Source organism: Plecotus auritus (genome assembly GCF_963455305.1).
Source record: "Plecotus auritus genome assembly, chromosome: 5".
Lineage (NCBI taxonomy): Eukaryota > Metazoa > Chordata > Mammalia > Chiroptera > Vespertilionidae > Plecotus > Plecotus auritus.
In genome coordinates this window covers 130,182,347-130,194,244 of record NC_137776.1, presented here as the reverse complement: position 1 = coordinate 130,194,244, position 11,898 = coordinate 130,182,347, and positions in this window count along the sequence as shown.

The following is an 11,898-nucleotide window of genomic DNA, read 5'->3' as shown; positions in this document are numbered from 1 at the left end:
GTCTAATTGGCATATTACCCTTTTATTTGTATAGATGTATGCTTGATAGAGCCTTTTGTAATGGCAAAAAAAGGAAAGGTAATGATACTGACAAAAAAATAAAATTAACAAACAAACAAAAATGTCAGCAGGATAGTAATATTTTCTGGTTTAGTCCTTGTTGACTTTTCTAGCATAATCCCACACTGTTTTCTCTAAAATTTTTCCTTTGATTCAGCAATGCCTATTTATATGATACTAGTGGCCCGGTGCACGAAATTTGTACACTGGGGGAGGGGGGCGGTGTCACTCAGTCCAGCCTGCTCACTCTCCAATCTGGGACCCCTCAGGGGATGTCTGACTGCCGGTTTAAGCCCGATCCCTGTGAGACATCCCTCTCACAATCTGGGACCACTGGCTCCTAACCGCTCACCTGCCTGCCTGATTGCCCCTAACACTCTGCCTGCTGGCCTGCTTGCCCCTAACTCCCCCCCTTTCTGGCCTGATCACCCCCAACTGCCCCCCTGCCAGCCTGCTCACCCCAACTGCCCCCCACTGCTGGCCTGCTCACCCCCAACTCCCCCCCCCCCCCCCGCCGGCCTGATTGACCCCAACTGGCCCCCCCTGCCGGCCTGCTTGCCCCCAACTGCCCTCCCCCCCACCGGCCTGATCACCCCCAACTGCCCTCCCCTCCTGTCCTGATCACCCCTAACCACCTCTGCCTCAGCCCTGCCACCATGGCTTTGTCCGGAAGGTCTCCGGGTCTTATTAGCATATTACCCTTTTATTAGTACAGATTTCCAAGTGCACTACCCTTTCTGATGCCTAGTTATTTTTACACATGCTATATTACCTCTGCTATTCAAGATCTTAGTCCTAATTCTTGTTCCTTTATGAGTCCTTTATCTGCTCTTGCAAGTTCCTATTCACTTATCGCTTTGGGTATCTGCCTGACTAGCCTCCACCTTCATGAGTCCCTCTCCCCGCTAGTACCCCTGACACATATACACAAATCAGGCAGTTGGGCAATCACCCTGCTGTGTTTATTCCTTTAGTAAAGCATTGTTAACTTTAAATGTTTAAAAGTGTTCTTCACAACACTAAATTTCTTGAATGCTGAGATCATGTCTTATTAATATTTGTATTCCCATGTGCCACATAACAGCTTTTCAATTATTTTCTTCAGCTTCCTCCCAAACCCCTTCCAATCAGCTCCTATGGAAGTATCTTTCTAAATACAGATCTGTTCATATTATTACAGAACTTAAAAACCTTCACTAAGCCTTCACCCTAACAGATACATTCTAAACTACTTACCATGACATGAGAGAGCCTTCAAAATTTGGCCTCCATATCATTTCTTCTTACTCTCAGCAGATCTGATACAGTTCCCCAATTACACCATCTGCTCTCTAAAATTCATATTTCTATTCATAATGCCATTTGCTTTGTTTTGTTCATCTTTGCATTGTGAACATCAAAAAGTTGCTTAGGAAATAGGAACACTCAATTACTATTTCTTCAAAAACTATAAATAAATGAAAGATTGAATACGTTAACTTGTTTCAGACTATATACATGGTAAAAATGAATAGCCATAACAATATATTTTCACTCCAAAACTGACAACTCACCACTTCAATGGAATTAAAATGTTGGCAACGCAGGTGATTCTACCACAGAACCCTAAAGTAATGAGGGAAGCAGAGATAATTTATAGACTAAGAAAAGTTTCTTTCCTTTGAAGCACCTATGAGTTTTCCAGGTGATTCCAGAGCACTTGGTGTAGTTTCAAGAGTTAAATCATTTTTCAGTCTAAAATATATTTCTAGTCAGTGTTTTGTTTTTTTCTGATGGGTAAAGATGTAAATTCATGCTTTGCTTATTGATACAACAAAGAAGCAAATTTTAATGTATTTTAAGTACAGAAAATGATGTTATTTTTCTGTGTGGCGGCATTAACTATAATATTGGGTTGTGATTTTATTTTGTAATTTCACATGTTTCTAAGTCATTTGCCTAATACATACAAGTCTACTCTTTACAGCCCTTCCATTCTTGCAAAACCTTCCTTCTCCATTCATCATGCCCTAATTCCATAAACAAGCCCATGATTTTTAAAGAAATGAGCATATTATATTTCCTTGGTGACATGGACGGCTCAGACTTAGGCACTTTCCCTTTGACAGTACAATCAAGAAATTTCAGAATTTGGCTATAGTACAGGGTTATTACCACTATGTCTTGGTGATACTTATAAAATGGATTCCTAACTTCAGTGAACATACTTTTCTGAAATACAGTGTCAAAGAAAGAAAAGGAATAACTCACCAAATGTTTTATATGTCAGAATGTTTGTTCACATTAATATTTTTGGGGGGTTGAAATATTTATTTTCTCCTAAGGATTACTAGTACTCTAAAGATACATGTTTTTGTGATTCTAGTTACTTTTCTCCCTCATGTCCATGAATTTTATCTTTTCTTTCCTCAATCCCTCCACCCACCCTCAGCCCCTCCTTACACCCTCTTTCCGACAGCTCAGCCTTCAGCCTGCTCCCCATCTATGAGTCTGTTTCTATTTTGTATTAATATTTTAACAATCTGAAAATCATCACTCTGCATTTGTTGATTTAGGAGGGTCATCCAGCCAGGACAGTGTGGCCCATTGGTTGAGTGTTAACCTATGAACCAGGAGGTCATGGTTTGATTCCAGGTCAGGGCACATGCCCTGGTTGCGGGCTCATTTCTGGGTGTGGGGTGTGCAGGAGGTGGCCAATCAATGATTCTCTCTCATCACTGATATTTATATATCTCTCTTTCCCTCTCCCTTCCTCTTTGGAATAAAAATATATATTTTTTAAAAAATCAAACTTACAATGAAAAAGAATGGATTTTATGGTATGTGAATTCTATCTCCGAATAAAACATTTGCCCATATAATGGATGCAATGTATGAAAATTATGCTTTTAAAATAAAAAGAGTCATCCAAATATTTGAAGATCAAATTTGTCAAACTATAATAATAAAAAAATAATATACCACTAAAATTTCCCCAATATTGGAGAAATGATGCAATATAAAGTTTAAGGAAGAACCAATTGAGAACATATTTAGGTGAGATGATTAAGAACATTTTAAATTAGAAATGTATATAATGCTTATACATGACAAGTGAATCCATGGTATTAAAAAAAACTGAAGTCTAAGTGCTCAAAGTGTTTTAGTGTGTGTGTGTGTTGTTTTTTAGTATCAGTTATATTTAAATCACCTCCACAGCATGTTTTATTTCTAAAACCATTGGTTTACAAGCATATGTCTTAATATATTTTTACTGACAATGTTGGATATATTAAATTACCACTTATGAATCTTAAGAATACAGCCACGTTTTTCTTTCATAAATCAGTAACACAAAACTTAAGTTATTGAAGGACTCCTGCACCTTATTTAAAACACAAATAAACTCCAACATGTATTACCATTGAAAGAGCAGTCTAATATTGAATCAATGATCGTTATCCTAACCTTGTTATTCTTTTTAATCTTGGAATTCAAATAGTTCACATCAATCTCTTCCATGTTTAGATTATTTTTTCTGGTTTTTGACCCCCGAAGGCCAGTCTGATACCAATTCCTCAGGGTGAGGGATTTAATTTTAAACAATTCTTACACTGTTTTCTCCTAGTCTTCAATTTGAATCATGTCATCAGTCAGTTAACATCTAATTGCCTTCCTAACTGTTGCTATTCCTATTGCCATAATTTCTAGATCACATTTTAGCCTCATCCCTTGCTACAGGTACCCTTTGGTTATTAACCCGGATTCTTCCCAGGGACTGGGGCCTGAAACTGCTTAGGGTTTTTTTTTTTTGTGTGTGTGTGTTTTTTTTACCCCTTCTTGGGTAAAATATGCTTGAAGTACACTTGAAGTAGATCATGTAGTGTGAGTAGGAAAGAAAACTGAGAAATGAACAAGAAAAGGATATTAACATTTAAAGATTAGACAGATGAAAAAGAATCACCAGAAAAACCTCATTAAAGTAGGTCTGAAAACTAGCATAGGAACATATAAATTAATGTAAAAGTGAGTTTTAAGAAGTAAAACAATTTAAAGCATGCCAGGAAATTCAGAAAGATAAATAACATGAAGAAGAATTGAAAACTTGGGAACCTGGATTTGGGCAATCAAGAAGTCCTTGGAACCTCTGAGTTAGTGTCTCTGAGAGGCAGTGTACCTAATGGTGAGTGGTAGCGTGTGGAATGTCAGCAACAGAGCTGACTGGAATTCACCTGCTCTGCCATTTACTAGTTACATGGCCTTGGGCAAGTCACTTAAATTCCATGATGCTCAGTTTCTACATCTGAAAAATGAGTATTATATGAATGATTTTCTCATGTGGTTATGGTTTTATATGAGTTGATATATGTAAACAACTTAGAATAACGTTTGGCACATCCTATATAATAAAAGCCTAATATGCTAAGTGTTGGGTTGACTAGTCAGCTGTTCAACCAATCGAAGTGTAATATGCTAATGATATGCTAAGGCCACTCAACTGCTATGTGCACTGACCACCAGGGGGCAAACACTCTGACTGGTAGGTTAGCTTGCTACTGGGGTCGGGCTAATCGGGACTGAGCGAGACAGGCCGGACAATCCCTGGCACCCTCCTGCAGTCCCTCTCCAGCTGGCCAACCTCCCGCATTCCTCCCCGCCCTGTTCGTGCACCAGTGGGGTCCCTTGGTCTGGCCTGCACGCTCTCGCAATCCGGGACCCCTCGGGGGATGTCGGAGAGCCGGTTTTGGCCCGATCCCGAAGGCCAGGCCGAGGGACCCCACTGGTGCACGAATTCGTACACTGGGCCTCTAGGCCTATATAATAAGAGAGGAATATGCTAATTATCTGTTCTGCCTTGAGGCTTAACAACCGACCACTTAATGACTGGATCACGGATCTGCAGGAGGGTGGGGCAGTGAACTACAAGCAGGTGGCAGAGAGCTACAGGAGGGGGCAAGGCAGCAAGCTATGAAGAGGGTCAGGGGAAGCGGGCAGGGGGAGCTACAGGAGGGCTGCAGCGACCTACTGGTGCACAGATTCGTGTGCAGGGCTACTAGTAATTATATAAACAGCGGTGTATTTGGATATACACTACCCAATTTCCCCTTCAAGGAAGGAGGTGTTGCCTTAGCTTCTAGGAAAACTGTTCAGGGACAGCTTTTCATTATTATCCCCTCCAGGATGTACTTCAGCTATACACATTCATCACATCCAAACCTGTGCTCTTCCAGAGACAGCTTATATCAAATGCCAATCAAGAGGAAGTATAAGGGCCAAAGTATTCCAGCCCAGCAGAGAAGGTCTCCAATGGCCATGTTAGCTCAACCTTTTCCATGGTGAGGCTGAGCCTGTTGCTTCAGTCCTGCTTCTTTCTTTTCTTTTCCATGTGGGTGATTCAAAGGGCCCTTGTCTATAGTAAACATCTTGAACACTAAACTTTGCCTTGAAGTCTGCTACCAGTGAACTCAAACTGTGGTATAAGTGTGGTTTGCTTTTGTATTTTTTAAAAATATATTTTTATTGATTTCAGAGAGGAAAGGAGAGGGAGAGAGAGATAAAAAACATCAATGATGAGAGAGAATCATTGATAGGCTGATTCCTACATGCCCCCCATTGGGGACAGAGCCTGCAACCTGGGCATGTGCCCTGATCTGGAATTGAACCATGACCTCCTGGATCATAGGTCGATGCTCAACCACTGAGCCATGCCAACAGTTTGCTTTTAAATTTTTAGTTGCATGGATGAACAGGCAGTAGCAGTAGTAGCACTGTGTGTTTTTTTTTCTTCTCCATGCTTTATATTTAATGAAACTGTGTTATTAGAATTATATTAGTATGGGTCTTAAGTAAAATTTTGAAAATGAATTTATTTTCATATGTATAATCATTATAATGACCAGAGTGTTTGTATAATAAACAAAATCTACTTATTATGATAAACTTTTAAGGGTTTTCTTAAAAGCCAATGTGTAAAAAGAAATAGCATTTTAAAACACTGCTGTTGCCCAGCCTGTAATTTTTGGTGCCAATGCGACAGAACCAGAAGGTGTATGTGGGATAATTTAGTGATTATCTTCTCATCAGTTCTTCTGAGGAGGACTGAGTACCAAACCATAAATGGCTCTCGATTACAGTGTGAAAGATTTAAGTTAACCATAAGGAAGATTCCCTGGATGGGCAATGGTTGTTACACATTGGAATAGGTTTCCAAAAAGATGTTGTAGAGCAGGGCAGAAAGGGGACAGGCAGAAATATGGTCTATATTATATTCCAGAATGTTGAACAACTGTCTGCCTGATGAAAAATATCGATCCATGTATGTATATTTGAGAGAGAGAGAGAGAGAGAGAGAGAGAGAGAGAGAGAGAGAGAAGGGATGCACCTCAAAATTCTTCCAATCCTTATTGTATTTAAAATATGATATTCTGATATTCAGGATATGTTTCTTAAAAAAAACCCAACAAAACAATAAATATTGATTCAAACCAGTTAATATTGGCCAGATTTACATATCTTTATATGATATATACAATATTATTTTAAGTATACTAAATGTATTTTGTTCTAAATATCTAGAGCTAACTTTCAACTTTGCTATTAGGTAAATGAAAGCAATGCTTTTCTAAATAATGACTATTCATTAAATAATTATTCTTTATTATATAGAGTTTTAAAAGATACATTCCTCTCTAAAACATCTACATTATAATGGGTTGCTGCTCTGGATATGTATTCTCTTTTACTTAGAGCAGAGATGGAGTGAAAGTGAGCCAAGATAATAATAGTAAAAGATAATAAATTATCTGGATCAGATTTCCCTTTAACATTGAGCTCCCCTGGTTCCACGGAGAAAATAGTGGAAGTGACTTTTTAACCCAGCTCCCGATGGCAGTCTTTCACCCCAGAACTGATGTTCTGTGGAGCTGGGTGGAGAGAAAATTGATAAGCATATGATACACTGTTCTCAGAAACACTACCTGTGGCCCATTGTCTTCAAACCAAATTTCTCTTGCTAAGGGTGGTTTACATTCTTATATGGTCACCAGCTTTCACATGCGTGCACCCTAGCAGCAGCAGCAAACTTCTAGATGTATGCTTTATGACATCATTATTGGTTTACAAGACACATTTATGAATAAGTATCTTTGAATTGCATTATAATGAACCATTTGGAAAACAACAATTGGATTTTAGAAGGAAAATATAGGGTTCTTTAATGGTGAGGCAATAAGACAGTAAGAAGCTAGTTCTTTTTTTCATAATTCTTGTAACAGAATCCAGGAATAAAATGTCAGCAATAGAACTGACTTTCTAGGGGAGAAGAGTGCACATAGAAGCCATTGAAATTCCTTGAAAACTTCTAAATTCTATTCAGAATGAAGAAAATATCTATAATAATAAAAGCATAATATGCTAATTAGACTGGATGTCCTTCCGGATGACCTGGATGAAGCTGAGGTTGCCCGGGTCCCGGGTGTCTGCTGGCAGCCGGAGGGAAGCCCAGGTCCCAGGTGCCAGAGGGAAGCTGGTGCCGGCAGCTGGAAGAAGGAATTTTGTGCATCAGGCCTCTAGTTCAATAATAAATACTATCTGCTGACGTTCTAAAGTGCATTAGGCAAGCACAATGTTCAGTAGGAGATGCATGAAAACTTAAAGCGTCTTTTGAGATAAAGGAGGTTATTGAAAACACAACAAAAAAAGAGGGAAAACTTCCTAATCTTTACTAAAGTAATAATTGACATCTGGTCGATGACTATCAAAAGACTATAAAACTGTAAGCAAAAACCTCAATAACCATAAGATAAGATTTACTAAGACATTTCAATTATTAACTCATTTATTAATATTCATTTGATGAAATTCTCATCACATTTTCCTTGTTTTTTCCATCCATTTTCCTTCCTTCCCACCCACCACCACACAGACAACAAATTCATCAATTTAGTAGATTGCTAGGCTAGGTATAATTTGGGTTACATGTTTATCCGGAGGACAAAATAATTAATTTTTAAAAACCAATCAATTTGAGTAAAATTGCCATTCTTATCCCTCTAAAATGTAGTGAGTGCTGCATAATGAAAACCTAATCTAGAATAAGTCCGATACCTTCCCTTTCCTCAAAGTTTCTCCTAAAATCAAGGTTTAATAGATTTTTCACCTGCTCACTTCTTTTCAGGGATATATTTTACTCGAAGATGATTTTTCCTAGACGGAAAAGTATTTTTCTTTTAAACCAAGCATTATTACGTTAGCTTTACTTTGACACCTACTTCAGCCTGACCCAATTCATCCATGCCTTTCATCAAATTTTACTGAGTACCTATGAAGTACTGATTCTAGAGTTATAACTCAGGATTCTTTTTCAAAGACCCAGCATCCCTGGGTGGCAGACACATCAATAGAAAGAAATACAAGCACAAGTGACTAAGGAAACAATTGGGAAAGAAACTGAAGCAAGGCCAGGTCCTGGAAAGTCTCAAAAAATAGAATTTTGGAGGATATGAGGAATTAGTCAGGAGACATAAGTAAGTGTATTGGATTGGAAGGAGGGAATCAGAGAGGCAAGCATCAGATCTCTCAGGTATGAAGTAAAGAATAAGCCAAAGTTTGAAATGAGCAGGATCAGAGTTCTTTTCTGGAAACCACAGTGATTAACTATTGATGCAACTTAGCACAAAGTGGATGGATGATGCTGGAAAGGTAAGATATAGAAGAGATCTTACTTTGCACTTTATGATTTAGGAAATAGGGAATAATGGAAGGATCATACAGCCTGATTAGAAGTGTGAAAAATGATTTGGAAGGGGCAAAACCGGTGAAGAGATAACTCCACTTATGGATTCTAAGACCTTGCTGAATTGCATTACTAGCCCAAGCCTCAGCTTTCTCATCTAAAAACATAAAAGGTAATAGTGGCTCCTGAGGTCTTGTCTTTGGAAATGTGTGGGCTCTGAAGATTAGACTATGTACATAAAGCAGCCAGTACAGTGACAGAAATATATTAGGGACTTATTAAATAGATTCCCTTCACCAGCTCCGGGCCTCTGGCAAGTTAGTCTCCAATTCTACAAGAAAGATGATTTCTCTCTAGAACATAATTCCCCTCTCTCCCTCTCTCCTGCCAACCCACTCTTCCATGAGCAAAGAATGAAGAGGTAGCTCTCCTGCTGGGAACGGATTAACATGTACATTTCTGTGCTTAGAAATGGAAACATGTCATTTTTAAATAGCTATCTCAAAGACAGATCGCCTATTGCATGCATTGATGCAGCTTGAACTAAAAATCTGGGCACAAATAGTAATTTGGAAAAACCCTGATACTTCTATTTTGCCATACAATCACAAAGCCTACGTGTCTGCTAGAGACATCCCAGTGAAGAATGCCTGCTAGTAATGAGGAGATATAAATATATTTTTACAGGTGCTTAGACTATTAGTTTCCAAGGCAGCTTGCCATGATGAGTGATAATTCAGTGTGAAGATCCACTGAGAAGTTGTTCACATTACCAGGTTCTCTTTCTTGGCTATCATATCATAAGACAAACTCAATGAACCAGATACATGAAAATGTGAATGTGTATGTTTGCAATTTTTACCCTTTCCTGCTATACTGTTCTCCAGTTGATTTATCTTCCTTAATTTAGTGCTAAATATCACAAAGGCAGAAAAAAAATCCTCCCTCATAAACACTTTTTGCTTGACCTCATATTAGGCTTTGATGGAGAAAAGAGCATTTTCAAATGCTTTCAGAAAAGTAAAATTCCTATGTAGAAGGTTTAATTTTTTTTTTTCTCAAAGCAATGCCTAGGGAAATGTTCAGAAAATTAGCAACTGGACAGATTGGTTGAAATTGTCTTCCTTGTGGAACACAATGTTAATTTCAGGCAAATTTAACTTGTGATTGAGTGGCAATTAAGTGGTGTAGAGACTGCTAGTCCTGGGTTAAAATAATTTGCAAGGCTTAATTAATTGCTAGAACAACTAATAGCCCTGTCAAATTGGCAAGTAAGTTCATTGATCTTAAAATTCAGCTGAGCTCAAGAGAAAGATTGACAAAATAATTTGTAAACTGTGACAGAGACAACTGGAAATAAGTGACGTGTGTGAAGGTAGAGTAGAGGATACAACACCAGAAAAGATAAAATAGATATTATTTTCAAAGAAATGTGCCCACACATTTCCAAAGACAAGACCTCAGGAGCCAAATATCTACCTTTCTCATGTACTCTACATAGAAAGTTTTAATATACATTTTAAAAATACATGTTTTTGTTGATTTGAGAGAGAGAAACATCAATTGACTGCCTCCTGCATTCTCCCTACTGAGTATCAAGCCTGAAACCAGGTATGTGCCCTGACCAGGAATCAGACAAGTGACCTCTTGGTTCATGGGACGATGCTCAGCCAACTGAGCCACACCAGCCATGGTTTAATATACTTTGAATGATCTCCTACATTTCAGTTTATACTGAGCACATGATGAATAGGTCAGATTTTGTGCCATGTTGATTTAATCTCAAACTCTGAAAGCAGAAATAGTCACACATCTGACCTGAGTATGGGGTGCTAAGTGAATTCTTTAATATTAACTGCCAACTTTTAAGCTTCCATGTAATCCTCTTAAGGTTGAAATGAGGCTGCTCCATTCTTCTTTTTTATATGGGCGTTTTTTTTACACTTTAGTCTTGAGATCTTTTACAAACTAAAGACTCCCTGACATGCAAAGTAGCAGGCCACCCCTCAGGGATGTTTTTAATTGATGGATTGATGGAACTCATCTTTAATTGATGGACTGAGTGACAGAGGAAAACAATTGACAATCTCCCCACTTCTTTCAAAACTTTATGAATGAGAAAAGCTAGTCCTTGAATGATGTAATTGACTTACGGTGTAGCAATTGTAATCATTTTAGCTATTTCTATAATCAGAAGCAATCCTGATACCCAATCTGTCAGGAACATACCACATCATCCATTAAGGGGACTAAAATAATCACATTAGCCATGTTATATTTTATAATTTTGAAAACAGCCATAGGGTATGTAAGTAGTGAGCAACGAATCTGAAAGCAATAATCAGAAAGGAGGAGCAGAATACCGGTCTTAGTGAAGTGGTTTCAGAAACAAGAATCTGGATAACAGGTGCTTTGTATCAGATACCTTTCAGTGCTGCATCAGTTCATCTCAGCATCTCGTCTCCATGACACTGAGTACTTTCTCCTCCATCACTTCCTACATCTGGGCACATGACTACTATGCTCAACTCTGTATGAGTTCTTCCCTAAACTCCAAAAACTGTCCAAAGAAAAAGTTGTGTCTCTGGCCTTTCTGAAAATACTCATGCAAGAATGAACTACCAGTCACATCTGATACCAGTAATTGATGCTTGAAGTGACTTTTCTTCTTGCTGTGTCAATCCCCCTTGCCTTCATTTCTGCTCTCTGAAATTGCACTTCACTGTAAACTAGTACATGGTCTATAAGCCTTTGCCTTGCATCTACTTTCCAACTATCCATAGTAAAACATAATTCCTTTTAGAAGTGATAAAAGAAAATAAAATGCTTATGTACAAATGGATCAGCATGGTGCCAGTAAGATGTACCAAGTAAAAGCTAAAATATTATGATTTCCTTGTATTGAAACTTACAGGTCTAAGTCTTCCAAGGCAATAATGAGGTATTCCTCATTATTACTCTTATAATTAACTGGGGGCAACATATTTGGGGAAGGAGGCTGCTCATACTATTTCAAAAGAAACAATATAAGATGTATAAATTGCTGCATTTTGTTAGAGTTAGGGAAATTTCATTTATCTATCATTGTGTATTGATAAATCTTTTATAAATACTGTATGTTCATA